This window comes from Eretmochelys imbricata, chromosome 1 (assembly GCF_965152235.1).
Source record: "Eretmochelys imbricata isolate rEreImb1 chromosome 1, rEreImb1.hap1, whole genome shotgun sequence".
Classification (NCBI taxonomy): domain Eukaryota; kingdom Metazoa; phylum Chordata; order Testudines; family Cheloniidae; genus Eretmochelys; species Eretmochelys imbricata.
This window is the reverse complement of record NC_135572.1, coordinates 225,135,178-225,147,469: the sequence shown is the minus strand read 5'-3', so window position 1 is coordinate 225,147,469 and position 12,292 is coordinate 225,135,178. Positions and strand designations below refer to the sequence as shown.

General features: G+C 41.7%; 1 long non-coding RNA gene across 1 annotated transcript; it reads left to right on the top strand.

The window, feature by feature from the left end:
• The first annotated feature begins 1,577 nt into the window (after window positions 1-1,577).
• Window positions 1,578-11,572, top strand: LOC144259204 (uncharacterized). Its single transcript, XR_013344829.1, has 5 exons — window positions 1,578-1,680; window positions 2,050-3,615; window positions 4,872-4,988; window positions 11,093-11,161; window positions 11,406-11,572. It is a non-coding gene; the product is annotated as an uncharacterized LOC144259204 (long non-coding RNA).
• Window positions 11,573-12,292: the final 720 nt, after the last annotated feature.

Here is a 12,292-nt window from a genome sequence, read left to right as displayed (position 1 = left end):
GAGAAGAAAAAATGGGTTTCACATGTATGCCTGTAATACAACTAAAAAATCAAGCCTGTGCTAACCAAGAGATGTCTCTCATCACATCTAAACACTATACAGCTCAGCACTATGTGCTATGCTCTCTTCAGTTCCACATCCTAAAGAACGCTTTCCATATTCTAGTGCCTTAATAGAGCTAACATTACCTGTCATATTCTGGTTTGGAAGCTTATATTGGAAAGGACACGTAATCAAGAAACACCTGAGGATTTTTTAAAAAAGGGCTGATACAGATAATGGTGATGCATGAGTTGTTAATATATCTATATTTTTTTTAAGGGAGGGGAGAGAAACTTGAGTGAGCCAAGCAGAAACTTTTGTTTGCAGAAATAAGTTTTTTCTTAATTTAAACCTGATGGAATTTGTCATCTTGTTTGTAACAGTGATTTGGGGGGGCGGGGTTGTGAATTTTTCTGCTGTGTGATTTGGTCACATGTTTACAATTCTTTGTTTACCATGTTTAATTCTAAATTGTCTGTATGGCTTTGTATATTAAGTATCTTTTTAATTTTTTTGATGTGTTTTATAAAATCACCCCTCTCTGGAATGCTACAATGCCTCATCTGTAACACGTGATGGAAGAGTGACGCTCTGTATACACATGGACTATTTATTTTTTTGGTGTTCCACCCCCTCCAAGCTATGTGGTCATGCTTTGATGGCTTTTTCCCCTCCTGCTTCACATTTGCAGTCTTTCATGTGTGATATCTGCCCAGGAAACGCCTCTGGAACTACTGTTTATGTTGGCCAAAAAAAAAAGAAAGAGGACATTTCTTCAAATGTTGCACTGGACTTTTAAATCCCACATGTGATATCAATAACTCTTTCTAAATCTCCTCTCTTCTTCCTCAAATGCAAAAAGCCCTAGCTGGTTAAATATGTAAGGGGCCTCACAGGCTTAGAGAGACTTTGTGAAAGCAACCCGTGTGTACAATATCTTTCTCATGGCTCGCTCTTTTTGAGAAGGTTTATGGGCTTTATGGCTGGTGTGAGACACACGACCCACTCCTGTTCTCTCTATGGAATTGTAGGTGCTCAGACAGGTAACCTCTGCTGCTACTGTTTTTTTCTTCATTTTTAATTTTTCACTGTTCTAGGAATTCCTTTAAAATGTTAACACATTGCAGGATTTATAACCAAGTGTTTGCTGCCTTTTCCGTTTGTTTTGTTTTGTTTTTTCTTTTACGTCTCTCTTGACCTTGGAGAGTGTTCCGATGGCGGATCTTAGCCCACTGTTGGTAATCTCCAAACCCCTTGTGTTCCAATTTTCAGTTGAAATGTTTGGGTTTTTTTCATTTGTTTGAACCAGCGTCAGAAAATGAAGCGTGGGTTTTGGGTGGGCATTGTAATTTTGTTTATCTGAAATTGTTCTATTTTGTGTGTATTATTTTTTTCTTTTAAAAAAGACGTGTTCTAACAGTTCGCACTTTCTTACTGTTCTTTGCAAAACTTTTCAGGAGCCAAAAAAGTCAAACAATCCAGAGAAAAACTTCCCTTCTCCCCTTTCTGATGGCGAGAGTGAGAGCTTATGAAAAGTCCTTGAGAATGTTCCTTCCTAAACTTTTCTCCCCAGTAATGCAAGCTGGTAAAACAGTAAACGCAGCAGTTTGGTGGCATCCAAAACCGACCTGTTGGCAGGTAAATTCACTCTTTCTGCTCTTTTTCTTTTCTTTCTTTTTTAACCCTCATGTGTTTGCCTTTCTTCCTTCCCATTTTCCACCATCCACCCACTAGTTTGATGAAGCTTCTCAAAGGATGTCCTCAGTAATGAGGCTTAGAAAGCAAATCCTACTTTCCTTCTTTTCCCTACCCCCACTTGTACAAGATAGATTTTAAGAAATTTTTCAGGGTTTCTCCCTTAATGTGCTCAGGTGAGCCACTGTGAGGGTGGGTTAAATACCACTGCTGCGGCAGAATGATTGGAGGGATGATGTCTAACTGCACAAATTTGACCATCCTCTGTGTATCTCTCTACTTTTTCCTTCCAATATGCTATTCTGGCTTAAGTTTTCACAGGGTTATGGTGCTTTCCAGGTGCACGGTGAGCACAAAGTTTAACAGCATCAATTAGGAGTTGAAAGGTATGGAAAACTAGTATTAAAAAGGTTGGATTAGGGTTAAAATTTGCAGATATGGGGGACATGGCAAATGGGAGAATACCTCTGCTAAATAGAACCACATTTGGGCTGACTGTATCTGTTTTGGGCATTTTTAATGATCCCGCTAACTGTAATATCCAAGGATCAATAAATAATTTGTCCTTCTGTGGTACCTCACATCTACTGATCTCAACGCACCTTGCAGATGTTGACAGTGTAGCCTCCCAAATCCCTTGTGGGGTAGGAGATTCCGTGTTCTACAGGTGTAAGCAAAGAGGTGAAGTGGGTATCAGAGGGAGTTTCTAAGCAGGGCGAGTATGACACTTCAGGCTGGCTTACAAGTGCTCCCTCGTATAATTTATTTCTAGGTACTCTTGCCCTTCTTTTGAAGATCTTTTGTATATGTGAATAACTCTGATCTTTGTAGGCATTAAAAAAATTCTACTTGTGACCATCTCAATTTGTTTCCTCTGTGCTCTAGAAAAGAACGGTGCTGGTGTATTCAGCTTGTGTGAGCAGCAATACTCGGAACAAAATGTGTGTGTGTGTGGGGGGGGAGTAATTTTAGATAGAGCCAAATTTTGCTCTGTTATGCTAATCTAAAGTATCAGTGAAATGACCAGATTTTCACTAGTATAACAGAGTATAGAATTTGTGCCTTTAATTTCACGTGCAAGATAATTGTACAGACCTGTTTATACTCACATTTCCAATGCTTTTTCCTTTCAGACACTCCCACTTCTCTCGTCTCACCACTGGGCAGGCCTATTCCTTTATTTGTGTATATTTTTGTGAATCAGCTGCTGTAAGACACAGTAGGCTTTCAAGCATGTGGCTGGGTGTCTTCTGTTTTGGGGAAAGATCTGCAGATTTGTAATACTCTTTAATGATAGGTCTGAACCCTCCTTCTACCCCCATCACCCATAAGTTAACCAGATCTGAACTTGCCTCTAGACTTTGCAGCTCAGACCCACAGTTAACATATTTCTTCAAAGTTTTCTTGGTGGTAGAAAACATTAAGCCCTATAGTGTTTATAAACAGTCTTTGGTGGGAAGCATAGAAAAAAAAAGCTATTTCAGTCCACTGAAGCTGATGTCTCAATCCTCTACTCTCCCGTCCCTCCCTTGTTGCTGGAATGGCTTTCAAAGCCTAATACTAATCTTGCTTGTGTCCAGTACTTTGCAAAGGGTGTTGGGTGAAGGGAGGATGTTGGAGAAACTTGAATAAGTCTTGGCAACTTAGACAAAGGGATCCCTATTGTGTAATTATGTGAGAGCTGAACAAGAACTTCTTCTATATGCCCTTCTGCTGCAACAGAATAATAAAACTGGTAGGTGGCAGTAGCAGAAGAAGGAACTAATGTGGCTGGGACCTGCGAAACCTACAATTCAAGGAGAGATGGATTGCAAAATGTTAACTGAAGTAAGGGGGACAGAGGAGAGAGGCAGAGTGCTTGAACTGTCACTTTGAATGGTGAGTGTGGTTTTACTCAATTCTTACCCATCATAGGAATTGTCATAGTAGAATGGACACCTTGGCCCTTCTCGACTAGTGTCGTCTGACATTCAGCATCCCACTTCCAGCTGCCTCTGACATGGGCTAACGCTTAGATATCTCAGAGGGAGACATAAGCCCCCATAATACTACTTGTTGTCAAATGTGGAGAAAATTTCTTCCTGACCCCGAGCCAGTGGTCAGCCCTGAAGCCACAAGACTCATAGCCAATATGCTTAGCTACTCTGTGTGCTATTCACTTTATATATATTCCTTTCTGGAATCTTTTTGTGTATTAATCTATAATAACAAACACCACTTGATAAATATATTTAGCATTTCCTCCCCCAAGATACTGTCTTCTGTACGTTAAAATCAGTCACCTCTTTAATCTCAAGTGCTCTCATTGTAGTATTCTGACAGGTTTTCATCCATTTACTGTATGTGGGGAGCATTAACTACATATTGTGTAGCATGCAACTAGCTGTATATCTTAGTTTTATTGTCCAAGTCAGTGCCACCTAGGATGCCACAGTTGTCACTTTGCTGCACACCATGGCCACTCAAAATTTCACAGCAACAGCGGAGATCCTCCTTCAGTAAATGCACAGGGCTCAGCTGCTTGAACTGAAGGACATGCCATTAGCAGGATAGAGGTTGACACAGTTAAGCCGTTCTGATTCCAGCCAGTAGAGAGCAGTGGTGAGTGTATAGTCAGTTCAGCACATTATTTCCTTAGAAAAAACATTTTTCAAAATCTTAATGTGAATAGACATATTTTCCATGATACTTTATTAATAATAATAATAAATAAGAAGTAGTAGTTGTCTCCTTGGGACTTATACTGTCCCATTTACCATTGTACTGGTGCATGTGAATATAAAGTGAAACTAACCCATCAGGTTCAGTGTTGTTGTAGCCATGTTGGTCCTAGGATATGAGTCCTTTCCTCAAAGGAAACCTGCAAACCATCTTCAAAAGATGAACCTGGGAAGGTAACTTTGTAACTCTGCTAGACACACAAAAACCATGGACATAACAGAAACACTGATTTTATGACTCAGAACAATTTCTAACATACCTTGCTGCCTACTACCTTCCTTTGTCCTATGACTGCAGACATGTTAATTTCCCACTTCATTTTAAGTGGTCTCCTACAATGCTTGCCAAACCTTTATGTGTAACAGTTTGTCCCACCTTGTATTTAACTTGAACATTCTGGTTACCTTCCCCAGACCTCAGAAAGATCTCCATGTAGCTTGAAAGCTTGTCCCTTCCACCAACAGAAGTTGGTCCAATAAAAGATACTGCCTCACCCACCTTGTCTTGATCTAGTTCAGTAAGTCAAATTGGTAAGTGAAGTGCAAAAAGCTAAATTGCTTACAATGTGAAAAAGGCTTCAAAATATTTAAAATCAGTGATGGAATTCATTTAAAAAAGAAAACCTGTCTGATTATACTTGTTATATAGAATATCAAAAAGTTTTATATAATAACAGGATACAAGGAATTAATACAGCAACAAAAACAAACCCAACATGGTAAGCAAAAAGCTATTGAGGTAGGAAGAGGTAAAGAGCAGAGGCCATTATAAAATCCACTCTCCATATAACTATGTAAATGTTATGATACTTAGAATACTGTATGTGATAGACACCCTAGAAATAGTGGAAAGGATATTGTGTGGTCTTCATGGAAGACAGAAGCGAAAGATACTTACTGGAAACTACCTATTCATTGGCTATGCAAAGCAAGGTCTAAGGCTATGTCTACATTGCACTTTCGTCAGTAAAAGTTTTGTCACTCAGGTGAGGGAAAAAAACACACCCCGACCAACAAAAGTTTTACCGACGAAAAGCACTGGTGTGGACAGCACTTTGTTGGTGGGAGATGCTCTCCTGCTGACAAAGCTACTGCCCCTTGTTGGGTGTGGTTTTGTTTTCTCTCCAGGAGAGCGCTCTCCTGCCTACAAAGAGCGGGTACATTGCATGCTTTACAGCGGCAAGGCTTTAGCAGCACAGCTGTGCCGCTGTAAGTTGCGCAATGTAGACCTAGCCTAACACTCAGCCTGATGGCATCCATGTTTCTGTCTGTCTTTCTCCCAGACAGAAAGAAAAGAAATGAGGGGGGGCACACCTTTGCCCCTGGCATAGAGGGAGGAGCTAATGAGGGTTACAGGGAGTCCCTGAAATAGAGAGGGTGGCACACAGGTAGTTTATGGGGACTAAAGGGCTACAAGGAGAACCTGGTATGTCCAATACACTCAGCCCTCAGAAGCAACAAAATGTATGACCCTTTAGTTATAATGAACACTTCGTAAATCTACAGCATACCTCACTGTATTTGGCTTCTAAATCAAGTACCTTAGAAGTAACTTGTAAAATGTGCAACCTGCCTTCTAAAATAGCTCTGTTGTTAACTGGCAAGACAGGCTGTTCTGCTGTTTGTCCCACCAGAATGTCTTAAAGTCCAAAAGAAGGTTCTTGTGGTTATAGCACATTGATATGGCAGAAATGTTACTTGGATGTGATTAAAATGCATAGAGTGAATAATACACCATTGTCCCTTTTTTCTTCAGTAAGACTATCCCCTGTTCACTTTGCACTTAAATATTACGCTTGGTTAAATACTAAGGGCAAAATCCTGTGTTCTTTACTTATCTGAGTAGTCCCATTAAAACCATCTGGAGTACTTACTATGTGGGAAGTAAGCATGATTTGACCCGAGGTCATTGCAGAGGGCACAAGAAACTAAGATCTAGATGCAAATTGGAAAGGTGTTTTGAGTAGAGAATTGTAAAGAGAGTTCTGGTCAGTGGAGTGATACACAAATGCTGTTCTAGATAGCAGGAGCTTTAGAGAAGAAGGCTCTTGTATTTAGAGTTAAGAAACTGAAATGCCAGAGAGCAGATTGTGATAGTCAAGGCAAGCAGAGTCAAAAGCATAGGTGAATGTTTCAGCAGCAGTGGAGTCAAGACGGTTAAAATGGAACTTTCTCAGCCTTAGCACTCCCCATCTGTCCGTTGAGAGGAAGAAAATAGGAAACATACCCACCCTCCTCCCCTGTGGAAAAGGCTTTTTAGCCTTCACAAGATGGAGGAGAAAAACTGAGCAGTGGACCTGGGGATGGGCATGGTGTAGAAACCAGCACAGCTCCTGTCCATGGAGACAGATGGTCATTCTGGTTAAAAATGCTGCTATGTTTCTCATGGTAAAATGACAGTTTTTTACCCTGAGCGGTGAGTGAAACAGGAAAACCAAGAGGCGTGAGGAGGGCAGGTAATAGTCAGTCTCCTAACCAAAAACGTTCGTCAGTCTCATAACTAGGGCCCTATCAAATTCATGGTCCATTTTGGTCAGTTTCACGGTCATAGGATTTAAAAAATCTTTAATTTCATGATTTCAGATATTTAAATCTGAAATTTCACTGTGTTGTAACTGTAAGGGTCCTGGCTCAAAAGGAGATTGCAGGGAGGGTCGGAAGGTTATTGTAGGGGGGTCGCCGTATTGCCATCCTTATTTCTGTGCTGCTGCTGGCGGCGGTGCTGCCTTCAGAGCTGGGCCTGTGGAGAGCAGTGGTTGCTGGCTGAGAGCCCAGCTCTGAAGGCAGCGCCATAGCCAGCAGCAGCAGATAAATAGAGATGGCATGGTGAGGTATTACCACCCTTACTTCTGCACTGCTGCTGGTGGGGCACTGCCTTCATGGCTGGGCTTCTAGCCAGCAACCGCCGCTCTCCGACCATCCAGCTCTGAAGGCAGGTCAGAAGTAAGGGTGGCAATATCAGACCCGACCTCCCCTGCGCCCCCCCCCCCCCTTTGGGTCAGGACTCCCAGTTTGTGAAACGCTGGTCTCCATGAAATCTGTATAGTATAGGGTAAAAGTACACAAAAGACCAGATTTCATGGTCCATAACACATTTTTCACAGCCAAGAATTTGGTAGGGTCCTACTCATAAGGCATCTCCAGCTGATCTTGGTAGTTGAATTGGGGAGGTAGGGGTATAGAAATGTGAGCCTTGCTCACAAAGGCAAGGCTTGAGGTAGCCATTTTAGGTGTTCAGCAAAGTTTTCTGAGATGCAAGAAAAGTGGGGATTAAATTAATGTTTTTTTCCATTTTTTTGCAAGTCAACGTCTATCCAGTCTGCTTTCCCCGCCAGATGCAGCACAGAGCAGAGTGCCCTGTGTTTGCTGCAACCCCGCACTGGTAAAGAGACCCAAGAAGGGAGTGGAATGGCTTGTATTTCTTTTCAGAGAGTCCAAGGGGGGGGTGGAACAGGAGGTGCATTAATGAAAAGGGGAGGGGCTTCAGCCTCCCCCACCCCTCCAGCCCTGCCAGCGTGGATTAGGCTGGGACAAAGAGCGGCATTTAAGTTTTGCTGAGGCAGGGCATTGTCAGGGTATTTCTCCATTTTCCTTTTGTTCTCTTCAGAAACCCTCTTTTTTCTTCTCCTCTACAGCATGTCAGAAAAAAACGCAGGGGCTGGGTGGGGTGCAGAGAGAGAGTGGGGAGTTTCTGATAGCAAATCAAAACTCTCTTTAATTGCATGACAAGAGATGCAAGTGTTGCCAAAGTATATAAGTGACAGAGAGGAACAGTATGGCGGAGGCTCAGTAGATTGAACACTTGCCCAGAAGAGGGCTTCGTAAAAAGATATTAGTGGGTTTCGTCCCCTATGTCTATTTTGTGGTATTGTCCATTTCTGATTTGGTGGCAAGTTGCTGCATAGGAAAGACAGAAATAGCATCACTAGAATATGCAGAGGTTTCTCTTTGCTGTAGCACTGTTCCTAAGAGCAAAGTGCCTGGGGGTGGGAGAGGGATGGTTTTGTCACTTCATTGCCCATTCCCAGTCTCTGGAATTTCTCTCCTGTAGGGAGCAGAGTGGGAAGGGGGAGGGGAACATAGCTGTGTTTTTGGTAAGCAGTAATTTTGCCTGTAAAATATAAGGCAGGTTCCATCCAGTCTGGTTCCAATCATGCACTCATTGATATTGCTGGGAGAGGATCAGACCTGCTGTTTAGTAAGGGAGGAAGAGAAACAGAAGGAGGGGGAAGTTGAAAGTGCTGCCTGCCTTGAATAACTGCATCCTTTGTGGCTGGCTTTTTATAGCTTCCTGGTGTGGTTGTGTATATGTCTTACTAAAAGAATGGCTGGCTGCAGAAAGCCCTCTGCTGTTGAGAATTGAGATCGGGGAGGTGGGAGGATTAGACTGAACGGGTACCTAGCCAAAACCTACCTACCAGTGAATTTTAGTTCTCGGGTTTGACTAGACTACGATTAAAGGTGTTTTTCTTTTTTTTAACGTTAGCGAAAATGTTTAAAATAACGTATTTTCAAATGTCTGTAGAGCGAGCAAGTTGTATTTTAACATGAAAAGGAGTACTTGTGGCACCTTAGAGACTAACCAATTTATTTGAGCATGAGCTTTCGTGAGCTACAGCTCACTTCATCAGATGCATACCGTGGAAACTGCAGCAGACTTTATATATACACAGAGAATATAGCTAACCTGACGATTACTTTAGATAAGCTATTACCAGCAGGACAGTGGGGTGGGAGGAGGTATTGTTTCATATTCTCTGTGTATATATAAAGTCTGCTGCAGTTTCCACGGTATGCATCTGATGAAGTGAGCTGTAGCTCACGAAAGCTCATGCTCAAATAAATTGGTTAGTCTCTAAGGTGCCACAAGTACTCCTTTTCTTTTTGCGAATACAGACTAACACGGCTGTTACTCTGAAACCTGTCATTATTTTAACATGTTAGCTGGTTGAGGGGAACTCCCAGGAAGGGTTTTAACACCTATTAAAATACAGCTTTCCTGGTCTACTCTAGAGTTTTAAAATATTTTAGCTAATGTTTTAAAAATACACCTTTTATACTAGTCTAGGCATACCCTTTCAAATACTGTCATTTAGACTCTCTTCTCCTCCCTGTGAACGCTCAGACTCATTCCACAAAGGGAAAGAGGTAGTGGTTGGGTCCAGACTTTACTCAGTCTGCCTGCATATTTATACCATGCTCAGCATGATGGTAAGGGGGAGTTCTGTTTTGGGGCGCACTACAAAAATATTTCTTTGAATTTGCAGAGCACGAATAGTACAGAAAATGGCAGCTGCTTTCTGACCTCCAAATATTTTTTTCATGATTTTTTTCTGTGGTCCTGTACTGTTATTTTCATTTATAGATACACTGCATTTATGTAGCAATGTTAAATCCTTGGGTTAAACTAGGGCAGTATGAGATGGACCTATATTTTGTGGTTGGGCAACAAACTAGAATCTAGTTGATAATAGATACTGTTTTATGGTAACATAAAAAGATTTGTGTAGTTATTGTTCCGAGGGATTTTTGTTCTGAGTCAATCATATGAATTCTTTGTATTATATGGTGGAGTCTTTGGAAAATTGTGTGGTAATTTGAGTTTGACAAGGAGAAGGATGCTATTACGGTTAAATTACTTGGACTGGGAGTTAGAAATCCTGGGTTCTGATCCTGCCCTTGCCACAAACTTGCTGCCACCTTGAGGAATTCATTCAGTTTCACCACGCAGGCTTCCTCCATTATTCACAAAAGAAGCATGGGGGGAAATTGAGCATATTGACTTCCCTCATGGGGGTGTTGTGAGGCTTAATTCATTAATGCCTGTAAAGCACTTCGATTCTTGGAAGGGAGGAGTTGTAGAAGTGCATATTATTCATATTCTTATTACATAGGTAAATAAATAAACAGGAAGTGCTGTGGAGCACAGCTCCATGAGCCCAGAAACCTAAAACTTCAGCAGAGAGAGGGGAGTGGGTAGTACTGGTATATACATGTACTAGCTTCACTTTTCAATGCCTTAATGCAGTTGTGGGGTAGAGGCCAAGATGGTTAGTGATGGCAGGATGGCTTTGGTGGGGGATGGGAAGACAGCTATGGCTCTGTCTATACCTTAAAGACTTCATTGCCATTTTTATAAGAATAGGATTTCCCCCAGTATCCTTGTGCAAAGTTTTTCTTCGTCACCACTTTGGTGTGGAATACTGTGTGTCAGTCAGTCTCTGCTCTCTCCAGGTATTGGCATTTTGCTGCTGTTGTGTGTTATGCACACAACTTGCAATATACTCTAGATGCTTTAGGAAGACACTCAAGATGAATTGCTTAAGTTTCTTCAGGGGAGTGAGAACACCATACGGCCCCATCCATCTGACAAACACAAGGATGATAGAACCCACACCAGCATTCTAATTACCTTCCCTGCCCATCTGTGGGGCAGCATATGGGAGCAGTAGCCCAACATCACAATCTGTTGTAGGAGGCTTTGTGCCCCTCCCTGAATGCCAGAAATGTTTGTCTTCCATGTGGCAGATTCCAAGGCTTTGTCAGTGGGAGAGCTGGGAAGAGAGAGAGCGGTTGCAGTTTGACTCTGATAGACATTTTACACACATTTCTCTCCATATGAAATATTTCTGCAGGAATGTAATACTGGTGAAAGGTGCTGGATCATCAGCCCCAGAGATTGAAATCTTCTATACACAGGACAGGTAACACACAGGCATCAGTGGTTAAACTTCTCCCTCAGGGCACATAGCCTCTACTGCTCCTCACCCCCTGAGCTGGAGGGACCTTCCTTAAGGTCAAGAGGGGAGTTTTGGTCTCCATGCCCTATTTAGTTCTTGGCATGTCTACTAAGACTGCCAATTGGTGGTGGTGGTTTTTGTGATGCCTGCTTGAATTTCTGATTGTATATTCTGATGGAGACTGATTTTCTGTGGTTTATTTCTCTAGGCATTGTGAAGCGGCAAGAGATCCTTCTTTCCCCTTTACGGGAATACTTTTTCTCACTCCGTTACTCTCGATGATGAAGGGATGAGAGAACAGAACTGCATAAGTGTGGGACGACAGACAGAGTTTGAGATGAGATGATAGCAGCCACAGTGATGCTGCCTTTGTTACGTGGAAAAACTAAATTAAAGTGTTGTGAATTGTAACTCACAGAAGTCTGAGGTTCTTTTCAGTAGTTGTTTCTCTGTAAACGTATTCCTCTGTCTTGTGATTAATTTCTCAAAGTGTCAGCTGACATCAGAAATGTGATGACCTCACAGCACTGGTACAGTGAAGACAGAAACCTGTCACTAACTCTAAGATATTTTAAAGATACAGGATGGAGAATTTGTATTTCCCCAGCACGTTTCATTCTGAAAGATGCCAAAACGCTTTATGGAGTGGGCATGGTGTAGAGTTGTGATTAATTTACTTTCCCAAGTGCTTTAGAAACTAAACATCAGGTCTTCAGTTTTATCAGATCTCCGCTATAAATCCAGATAATAAGACAAGTGACTTAAAAGAAACCAAAAACCAAAACAAAATGTTTATTCCAGCAGAGTTTTAAAAGAAAAATCAATAAAACCATAATACAAAACATATTGTAATGACCTATGGCAGAGTGTGTGCACCAGTCAGAAATGCTCAGCTGGGTGTCATAGGTCATGTATTGCTGACACCAAATGGAAATGCTTTAAATGGTTAGATTGTGCTTTTGGAGTAGGAGGGTCTGAGTTTTACCCCAACTGTTGCTATGAAGTTCCAAGGGGCCACAGTGAAATACTTATAACAGTGATGTCCTAGGTAGCCATATACTTATTACAATATCTATTTCATGTGATAGTTAGGAA